Source organism: Sarcophilus harrisii, chromosome 3, assembly GCF_902635505.1.
Source record: "Sarcophilus harrisii chromosome 3, mSarHar1.11, whole genome shotgun sequence".
In the NCBI taxonomy this organism is placed as follows: Eukaryota; Metazoa; Chordata; class Mammalia; order Dasyuromorphia; family Dasyuridae; genus Sarcophilus; species Sarcophilus harrisii.
In genome coordinates, this window is record NC_045428.1 from 30606416 (window position 1) to 30616510 (window position 10095).

A 10095-nucleotide genomic window follows, 5' to 3' on the forward strand; every position below is an offset into this window, starting at 1 on the left:
TTCGCTAAGCCAATGAGGTGTACACATTTGTGAAGCGAAGAGATGGGTCTGGATGACTCTGGGATCCCTTCTATATCTAGATCTAGGATTCACCTTGACCTCTCTGTAGGCTACATACACCTTTCTTCCTTACTTCCAGAGATTCACCACAATCACAAAATTCTCTTCCAACATTTATGAAGTTCCTATTATGGAGCCTAGCACTGACCATGGAGATGGCAGTCCACTGTGGGAAATAATGCTCAACCATATGGGAAAGTGGGACAATAACCAATGCAAAGGTAAAAAAGCTACAGGGATTGATCAGAGGCCATTGAATGGAGGAAGGAACATTTTCAGTAATCCTTGAATATAATTTCAACCTGGAAATTAGCATAAAAACTTCCCTCGCAGGTAATTTTTTTTTAATGTCAAATTGCTCCACCTCTTTCCTATTACACCTAGAAATTTATATTAGGTTCAACTGAGTAAATGACTATTTCTCCAGGTGAATCATCAGCACACATGTAACCTGGGAGTTAAAAAGCCAATAGTGTTACAAGTAACTAGCACATAATTACCATCTCTAAGCTGCAGAAGTGGGTCAATACAAGCAGGCACTCTGCAAACAGGGGAAGCTGGTAGATTATTCCTTAGCTGGGAAACCAAACCAGGAGAGTGTGTGTGTGGGGGGGTGACTCATGCTTCAGCACTAAGGAGGAAATAACTAGATTCTGTGTGTGTTTCTAAAGCAGCTTTTGGATCCTGCCTCCTCTGGGAAAATGTGGAACGACTGTGATCATTTCAAGCAAGCTTCAGAAGAAGGAATCTGAAATAAGGTATAGGGAAAAGATTTCATGGGAGACAAGCAACTGACTTTTCCATAGTTGGTCACATAGAGTCTAAAGCAAAATTTGAACTCAGGCCTTTCTGTATTACTGTATCATGATGATGACAGAAACCAAACTAGCCATCTCAAAGAACCCGAGTCCATGGGTTGAGGCTGGAGAGGAGTTGGTCACAAGCCTTGCTGAAACCCTATTGTGACTCTGTATGCTTTTATAAAATTCATAAAAATGAAAAATGTGGCAAAGTGTCGGTTCTGTGCCCCTCTAGGTAGTGAGAGCTCCCCACTCTCAGAGTCATCTTGCTGTCACTCTAGAAAGTGTGGGAAGGGATCAGCAAAATTACAAAAGGTTGATAGATTTTTTAAAAAAAGAAATGCGTCGGTCTGGATTAGGTGGAAAGGGAATCAATTCAATTTGTTCTGAGGGGCTCTGCCCACATGCTTTCAGCTTTTAATTCTTTCACGCCTAATTTTACAGTTTTAGAAGTGAGATTTTTACATCAGAGCCGTCCAAAACACACTGAAATGTTAAAATGCAATTTGTTTCTTTAAAACCTAAACAACCATGATGAAATATTTGCCATTTTATTTTAAAAAATAATTGGCCAAGAAAGATTTCAGGACAATGGTTTTTTCCAATCTAATAACGCAAATATGATAATTTTTGTTTCTGACATTTTGGAGCTCTCTGTTGGCCAGCTCACCTGGCTCTAAAATGTTGGGATTCCTTGATTTTGGCTTGAGGCCATGAGTGGAAGGAACTAAGCCCCTCAGCTCTGTGCTCTCTGGCATTATATCGTCCTCAACTTCATGATGGACTTTTTTCCTCTTTATATTTGTGCACCTCGTCTGTCTGTCCATCTGTCTGTCTGCCTTTCTCCTTTCTCTCCCTCTCTCTTTCTTCTCTTGTGTCTCTGTCTCCTTTCCTCTCTCCTTTCCTCCATCCCTGCTCCTTCCCTCTCCCTTTCTGTTTCTATCTTTCTCTTCTCTCAGGACCCTCTCCTCCTTCCCTCCCTCACCCCTCTTTTTCTCTTCTTTCTTTTTCTTTCTCTCTGTCTCTGTCTGTCTCTTTCTCTCTCTCTGCCCTCCCCTGCCTCCATAAGCCTATTCCATCACTTGCTCTTGGAACAATAATCAGATATTTTTCTCCATTGCTTCTGGAAAGAGGATGACAGGTAACTCCCTTATGATTCACTCATCTGTTTCTTCCCAGACTATACTCTTTCCCCTGGCTACCCCTCTCCTGTACGTTTTGTCTTTCCTACTAGAATTCAAGCTCCTTGAAGGCGAGACTGATTTTTCATTAATATTTGTAACTGTAGCTCTTAGTGCTTGACACATAGTAAGCACTTTATATATGCTTTTTATTCATTCATTCATTGGTACATCCTTTTGACAATAATTGATAATTGTATTTATGAGCCTGAAGCAACACGAGCTCCCTTCACTGATCAAAATGATGTAGTTCTGGGGCCATTGCATTGTCAGCTTTAAGAAGAAGGAGAAGGAAGGGGAGGGAAAGGGGGAAGGAGAAGAAAGGAGGAAGGATGGGGAATGGGGATGAGGAAAGGAGAGGAAGGGGGGGAAAGGAAGAGGGAAGGAGAGGAAAGAAGGGAAGATGAGGAGGAGAAAAGGAGGAGAAGAAGCTAATACTTTGAACACTGGGTAATCAGTAACAAAAACAAATTTCCCCAGATCAATGTATGTCTTTATTAAAGTCTTGTGATACTTCTTTATGGTATGGAGGTGACACGTTATAAAGTGGCAAAGGTTCCATGTTGGGGTCCAGGCAGCTGACTGTGTGTCTATAGGCTCACCTACTTCCCTGCATTTCGGAGAGGTTTTTCACCAGTCTGGCTACAGAAAGGTGTGTTGTCCAGGGCTAGTCTCCACTACTGTACAGTCAGTGAAGGCCATTCCCATATTCACAAAATCACGGATCCCTGAAATTCCCAACTCTAATCTTCTTACATCAGGGCCTACATATTCAGAACTCATAGTATTGAAACCCATACCATTTTCATTCCATTACTACAAGCTTGACAGTACTCAGAGTACTGGAGTACCATTATCTTCCCATTACTTAAAGCATGAATGTGTAATACTTAGAGAATTGAGTATGTCCCATTATCTTCTCATTTCTGAAATTCTGAATGTGAAGTATTCAGAGATTCCTTGTAGACTTGGCAATGTTGTCATATTTTAAAAAATGACGGACTCCCTCCTGCTGCAGAGCTATTAAACAGTGGATTGTCATTCTGTTTTCACTGCCAGAAGTCATTAAGTCAAATGCAAATGGGAATAGTTATAATAAAAATAAGCAGGATGAGCTTTCCAGAAGCACAGGTATAACTTTTTGTTGTAGAGAACAAAAGACAATAAATTCAGTGGAAATCCACCCATTCTTCCCCAGCTCCAAAGGTTAAAACTCAAGAATCTACTGAGCATCTCCTGATGATTCCATTTGTATGTGGGTATGATCCTATAACGGTGAAAGTAAGATGGCCTAGAGGATAGAAGGCAAACCATGGCCTCAGGAGAAGGAGACGCATCATGGTATGGTGCTTAGAGCTTTGAACATGGGAACCTGCCTGCTACCTCAGACATTTCCTCCATGTGTGGCCCTGGGCAAATCAAGTAACTTTGTGTGTAAAAAAAAAGGGGGGGGAGGAAATGGATTTGGACTCAATGACCCATAGCTCATTTCCAGCTTAGGATATCCAGCTTAGGACAGGCAGCTCTGGAGGAAGAGAGCTCATCTCCATGTTGCCAAAGCAATACAAAAGTACTTGTAGGAATCCGGATTTTAGACCAGACAATCTCTCCATGCTCCCTCTCCATCCCATGCCTTGCTATTTTTTACATGTGCATTCCACTTTAAAATCCACTGAAGGGGGATATTGAGGGAACACAGTGGGATAAAGCACCGGGCCTGGAGTCAGGAAGAACTAAATTCAAATCCGGCCTCACTGGGGGAGCAAGGGCACGTCACTTAACTCAGATTTACCTCCCCCAAACAAAACAAAACAGAAATCTAGTGCAGGGTATTAAGTTCAGGACTCATACAGATATTCAAAATGTGGGAAGTAATTTGCTACATTCGATTCTGAAATTTCTTGTCAGATGGAATAAAAAAGCGTGTCAATCACCGGAATAACTGTTGAGCTAGGAGGTGATTATATTGAAAAATAATGTATATTCATTTTTCTGGCTTCCACTCGATGCTATACTTAAATGGATCCCACCAATAAATCCACAGCGTTTCGAGTTAGAGGCAATGTTCCAATCTCCCACATCTTGTAGAAATGGGTGTCAAATTTCTGTTTGACCCCCTTCAGTGATGGAGAGTTCAATACCCACAGAGAAAGCCCATACTTTCGGATACCTTTAATTGTAAGTTTTTCCTTCCACTGGGTCATGAATCTGTCTCCTTAGTTTTGCCCCTGGGGTTATCACCGAGTCCGTTGCTTTTTTAATGTGCAACTCTTCAGACAAGTTAAAAATAGTTACCATACCTCCTTTAAGTTTTCTTCCCTTGAGGATAACCACACTCTCGTTCTTTGAAGTGCATGATAGCGTTGTCAAACTCCTTATCAACTTCTCTGGAAACAGGTTTGTGTCTGTCCCTTCTCAAGTGTGACACTCAGCAATGAATTTTCCAGATGTGTTCTGGACCACCTCAGACAACACCAGGACTGCTATTGTCCTTGGCCTATGTTCTTCCCTCCTCCACTGCCCTCCCTTTCTCTCCCCTTCTTTTTATTCTCTTTCCTTTCTCTCTCACTACTCCTTCCTCTCTCTTTCCTTCCCTTTTCCTTCCCTTCTGGTTCCTATCTCCCCCAAGGATTTAAATAAAGTCTAACTATATGACTCACAGTACCAAAAAAGCTCAAGGTCTTCGGGTTTGCTCTCCTCTAGACAGGTCCTATCTATCCTTCATTGAGCCTTGGTGCAAATGGTCCCAAGTGCAAAGAACCTTTTTCCACTGGCAAGGAGTTCAATGATGCCCTGTTATTTCAATCCCATTAAGACTCACTTAACATTACCATCTTATTCTGGCTCCCATTTTCAACTTCAATATTCAGTCACTGTTTTTAAGTCTGTGCAGTATCACTTAAATGAATATCCATTTATGACCCTTTCTCCCCAAATCAGATTTTTCTCAATCATATGTTCCTAATTTCCTCATCATGAGGGCATACAATAATTATTTGTACATCTCCCTGCCATGGCAAGCTCCTTGAAAAGAGGGACTGTCTTCAATAAACTTTGAGATACTTGTATTTCTTTTTTTTTTAACTTTTGTTTTAATTCTTTTTCTATGTATGATTTTTAATCTTTAAAAAAATTTATGATTTTTAAAAATGATTTAAAAATTATATCAGTTATCTCTAGGAGAAGAGGAATCTTCCCTTTTGACAAAGAATAGCAATTTAAAAAATTTGGATGTAACAATAATGTCTAAAAATATATAGATCATTGTGTCCTGATAGCTCCCTACCTCTTTCCCATGAAGGAGGCATATGCTTTTCATGATCTGTTCTCTGGGATTGGATTTTGGTTTTTTTAATCACCCTGAGTTCTGTTTCTATCAATATCTTCTATTAGCTCTTTTTAGTAGCCACATTAACATATGTAACTAATTAAACCTTTTTTATCATGTGAATTCTTGTCAAATTAGAACTCCTCTATCTTGGAGTTGTGACCAGCACACAGAAGGCTTAATATTTGTCAGACTGACTCATCTTCCTGAGTTCAAATCTGTTCTCAGGCTTACATGTGACCCTGGGCAAGTCATTTAATCCTGTATGGCTCAGTTTCTTCATCTATAAAATGAACGGGAAAAGAAAATAGCAAATCATTCCAGTATCTTTGCCAAAAAAAAAGAAAAAAAATCCAAAACTAAATGGAGCCACAAGAGTCAGACTTAACTACAAAATAATAATATATTGAATGAAAATAATTCCATTTTCAGTCATGTCTAGTTTTTTTGTGAATCATAATTATCATTTTTTAACTTAGATATAGCCCTGTACTACAGAGCTCAACAAACAGGGGCATAATTGCTAAGGAAAGTTACATGTAAGTGGCAATCAGATCCAAGCTTGACTTGAAGCTCATGGAATTCTAACTAGCAAGCCCCAATATGTGTTGGCCTATTGGCAGAGAGTCTTACAACTTTCTTCTTCTTCTTCTTCTTCTTCTTCTTCTTCTTCTTCTTCTTCTTCTTCTTCTTCTTTCTTTCTTCCTTCCTAAAATCCTTTTCTCCTGCACTCCTACAAACCTTCCTTCCTTCCTTCCTTCCTTCCTTCCTTCCTTCCTTCCTTCCTTCCTTCCTTCCTTCCTTCCTTCCTTCCTTCCTTCCTTCCTTCCTTCCTTCCTTCCTTTCTTTCTTTCTTTCTTTCTTTCTTTCTTTCTTTCTTCTTTCTTCTTCTTTTTTTTTTTTTTTTTTTTACTAAATTAAGCCCCTATTATTCAGATGGTTTATTTAGGTGCTAGGGAAGGAAATTTTTTAAAGTTATAAGGAACACCAAATGAATAATTTTGATTATATTAATTTAAAAAAGTTTTTGTACAAACAAAACTAATGCAGACAAGATTAGAAGGGAAGCAATAAATTGGGAAAACATTTTTCCATTTAAGGATTCTGAAAAAAGCCTTATTTCTAAAATATATAGAAAATTGACTCAAATTTACAAGAATTCAAGCCATTCTTCAATTGAATATTTTTCTCCAATAAATGGTCAAAGGATATGAACAGATAATTTTCAGATGAAGAAATTAAAACCATTTCTCGTCATATGAAAAGTAGCTCTAAATCATTATTAAGAGAAATGCAAATTAAGACAACTCTGACATACCACTACATACCTTTCAGATTGGCTAAGATGACAGAAAAAGGTAATGACAAATGTTGGAGGGGATGTGGGAAAACTGGGACACTGATGCATTGTTGGTGGAGTTGTGAACAGATCCAACCATTCTGGAGAGCAGTTTGGAACTGTACTCAAAAAGTTATCAAAATCAAAAGTTATCAAAATGTGCATCATTTGATCCAGCAGTGTTTCTACTGGGCTTATATCCCAAAAAGATCCTAAAGGAAGGAAAAGGACCCACATGTGCAAAAATGTTTGGGCAGCTCTTTTTGTAGTAGCAAGAAACTGCAAACTGAATGGATTCCCATCAGTGGAAGAATGGCTGAATAAGTTGTGATATATGAATGTTATGGAATATTATTGTTCTGTAAGAAATGATCAAGAGGATGATTTCAGAGAAGCCTGGAGGGACTGACATGAACTGATGCTGAGTGAAATGAGCAGAACCAGGAGATCATTCTACATGGCAACAGCAAGATGATACGATGATCAATTCTGATGGACGTGGTTCCTTTCAACAATGAGATGATTGAGTTCAGTTCCAATGATCTTGTGATGAGAGCCATCTACACCCAGAGGACTGTGGGAACTGAGTGTGGAGCACAACATAGCCTTTTCACTTATTGTTATTTGTTTGCATTTTTTTATCATTATTTTCCTTTTTTATCTACTTTTTCTTGTGCAGCAAGATAATTGTATAAATATATTTACATATATTGGATTTAACATATATTTTAACGTGCACAACATATATTGGATTACTTGCCCTCTAGGGGAGGGGTGGGGGGAAGGAGGGGAAAATTTGAAACACAAGCTTTTTCAAAGGTGAGTGTTGAAAAATTATCCATGCATATGTTTTGAAAATAAAAAGCTTTAATAATAATAAAAAATTATAAGGAACATGTCTTTAAGTGATAGGATTGAATCCTGCCTCTGCTACTTATCATCTTAGATAAATCACTTACCTGCCTTGATTTCCTCATCTGTAAAGTGAGTTGAAAAAGTAAATGGCAAACCATTCTAGTATTTGTGCCAAGAAAATCCCAAATGGGATCACAAAGAATCAGACATGACTGAAAGTGACCGAACAATAACATAGAATAAATTACTATTGCCATAATAATTCATAGTTTTTGAGCAATCTGGGATACTCGGGCCAGTTAAAGACTTGCCTAGGGTCATACTAAGAGGTCACCAAGTTCAAACCCCCCTTCCCTTATTTTACAGGTGGTTAAATCGAGGCTCCAAAGTGACTGAGATTACTCAGACAATAAGCGTTTGAGGCAATATTCTTTTTATTTTCCACCCTACCTGTCTGTATACTCTAAATGCTGCTGCTGCTTTTCCTGAGTTACTGGTATGGATTTTCAAAGAATCCTGGGCTGGAAGAACTGTTAGGGAATTTACAGTTCATCCCATGTAACCCTCTCCTTTTATAGAGAATAACCCCAAAGCCCGGGGAGATGAAATGCCTCACATCACATAGCAAACTATAATAGCAAGTTCATGACTAGAACCTCGGTCTCTTCTGAGTCCAATGTTCCTACCACTGAATTACAAGAGTTTGATATGATGTCCCATAACAGAAGTGTCCAATTAATGAAATAGGACAAAGGCTCCTGATTCTTTTCTAAGGCTATTGAAAAAGAGCTTAGTCTTAACAGATTTGGGGTTAATATTTTCTCGCTAGCAAGTACAAAACAATTCCATTTTCCTCAATAGTCATCAACATTATAAAAGACTTATCATCCAGAGCTACACTTGTCAAGGATTGAGACCATGTTGCATTTACCGGCAACAAACCCCAGGAACCCAGAGAAGAAATAGCATCAGATCTGTGGATTTTTCATTATTGTTAAACTTCTTTCTACATCTCTAGCTTCATTTCTTCAAGGTCTTGGAGCTTTGGGCCTGTCCTTAATTTGCCTGGCTGATAATGTATAATTAAGTTTCTCCCAAGGAGTAAGAAACATCACAAATCATTCATCCTTACCACCTCTCTAGGGCACGCGGCAGGTACCAGACTCATTTTCCAGATGAGTAAACGCAGTGACTTGTTCCTAATCAAGGAGCATCTCAAAGGACTTCATCGAGTGGTCGTGGAGAGGTGGCTGTGAGATATGCCCTTGAACTGCCTGAGAAATGAAGGATGGAAATCTTTGATGATTTACCATGAAAACTCTGCTCCCTGACCAATGCCTAATCTACTGTTATCATTGGTTTCTATGCCCTTGGAATGCCTGAAAAGAGAGTGATAGAAATCCTCGATGATTTGCCGTGAAAACTCTGCTCCCTGACCAATGCTTAAGTTACTGTTATCATTGGTTTACACAAAGAAATGGCACATTGAGAACAATCCACCCTCAATCCCAAGGGCCCTCCCGGGGCCCGGGCAAATCAAATCAACACAGTTAATTTTATCCAATTTCTTTGGATAAAAGTTTTGAGCAGGGAACGAGCTGTTCTGTTACATCAGTTACATACTTTAAAAATGTTTCATCTTTCTTCCTCTACCTCCAATGAATCGATGGTGTGACTAATTCAAAGATAAGTTCTTTTTTTCTTATCAGAGCCTCATTTTTCTCCTTAGAAAACAGGGAGGGCCTTCCGCCCCATTCCCCCCATTAATGTGATAACGGATGGAAAGACAGAGTTCCCTGGAAGAATGACACTTTAAAATTTTGAAGCATTTTGCCCCAACATCTTGCTGACTCACTAATCACACTAGCGCCATTAAGACAGATTATGGCTATCTAGTCTGCCCACACAGCTACTCATTTCAAAATTAGAAAGATCTGCATGTGACATTTAAATGTCAATTCATCAAAGGCTGATCCTACCTTGATAGCAAACAGATTGCCCGGTTTGGAATCGGAGCAGCCCTACCGATTCATCTCTACATTTTTCTTGGGATATGAAAGAGACAGCAAGGCTGGAACTTTGTGGCACGAACCCCCTCCTTTAGCTGCAAAGCCACCTCCTTTTTAGGATAAGAGAAATAGTTTTCTTTTTTACTTCCCCCTCTCCCCTAGATATTTTTAATCTCCAAAACTCGTATGAGAAGAAAAGGACAAAAGAAGTGAGTAAAATTTCAAAAAGACCCAGAGCAAAAGATGAAAATAACTCACAGCTGGAAGACTCAGAGAATGTGACCCACATCTGTTTCCAGAGGGTCTAAAGCACCCCTCAAATGAGCAGGCTTTATTACACTGGGGAGGGGGAAGAGGAAGGGGCGTGAAGCTCTTTATTGAGTCATGGGTTCTGGGGTTTGAAATGAAGAGATGAGTAATGAGAGTAAATGAGAGATGAGAAGAATTAGTAAAAGGAATTATTTTTCCAGACTAATTCATTCAGCTGTATCAACTATGGGATTTCTTGGCATTACGAAGAAAA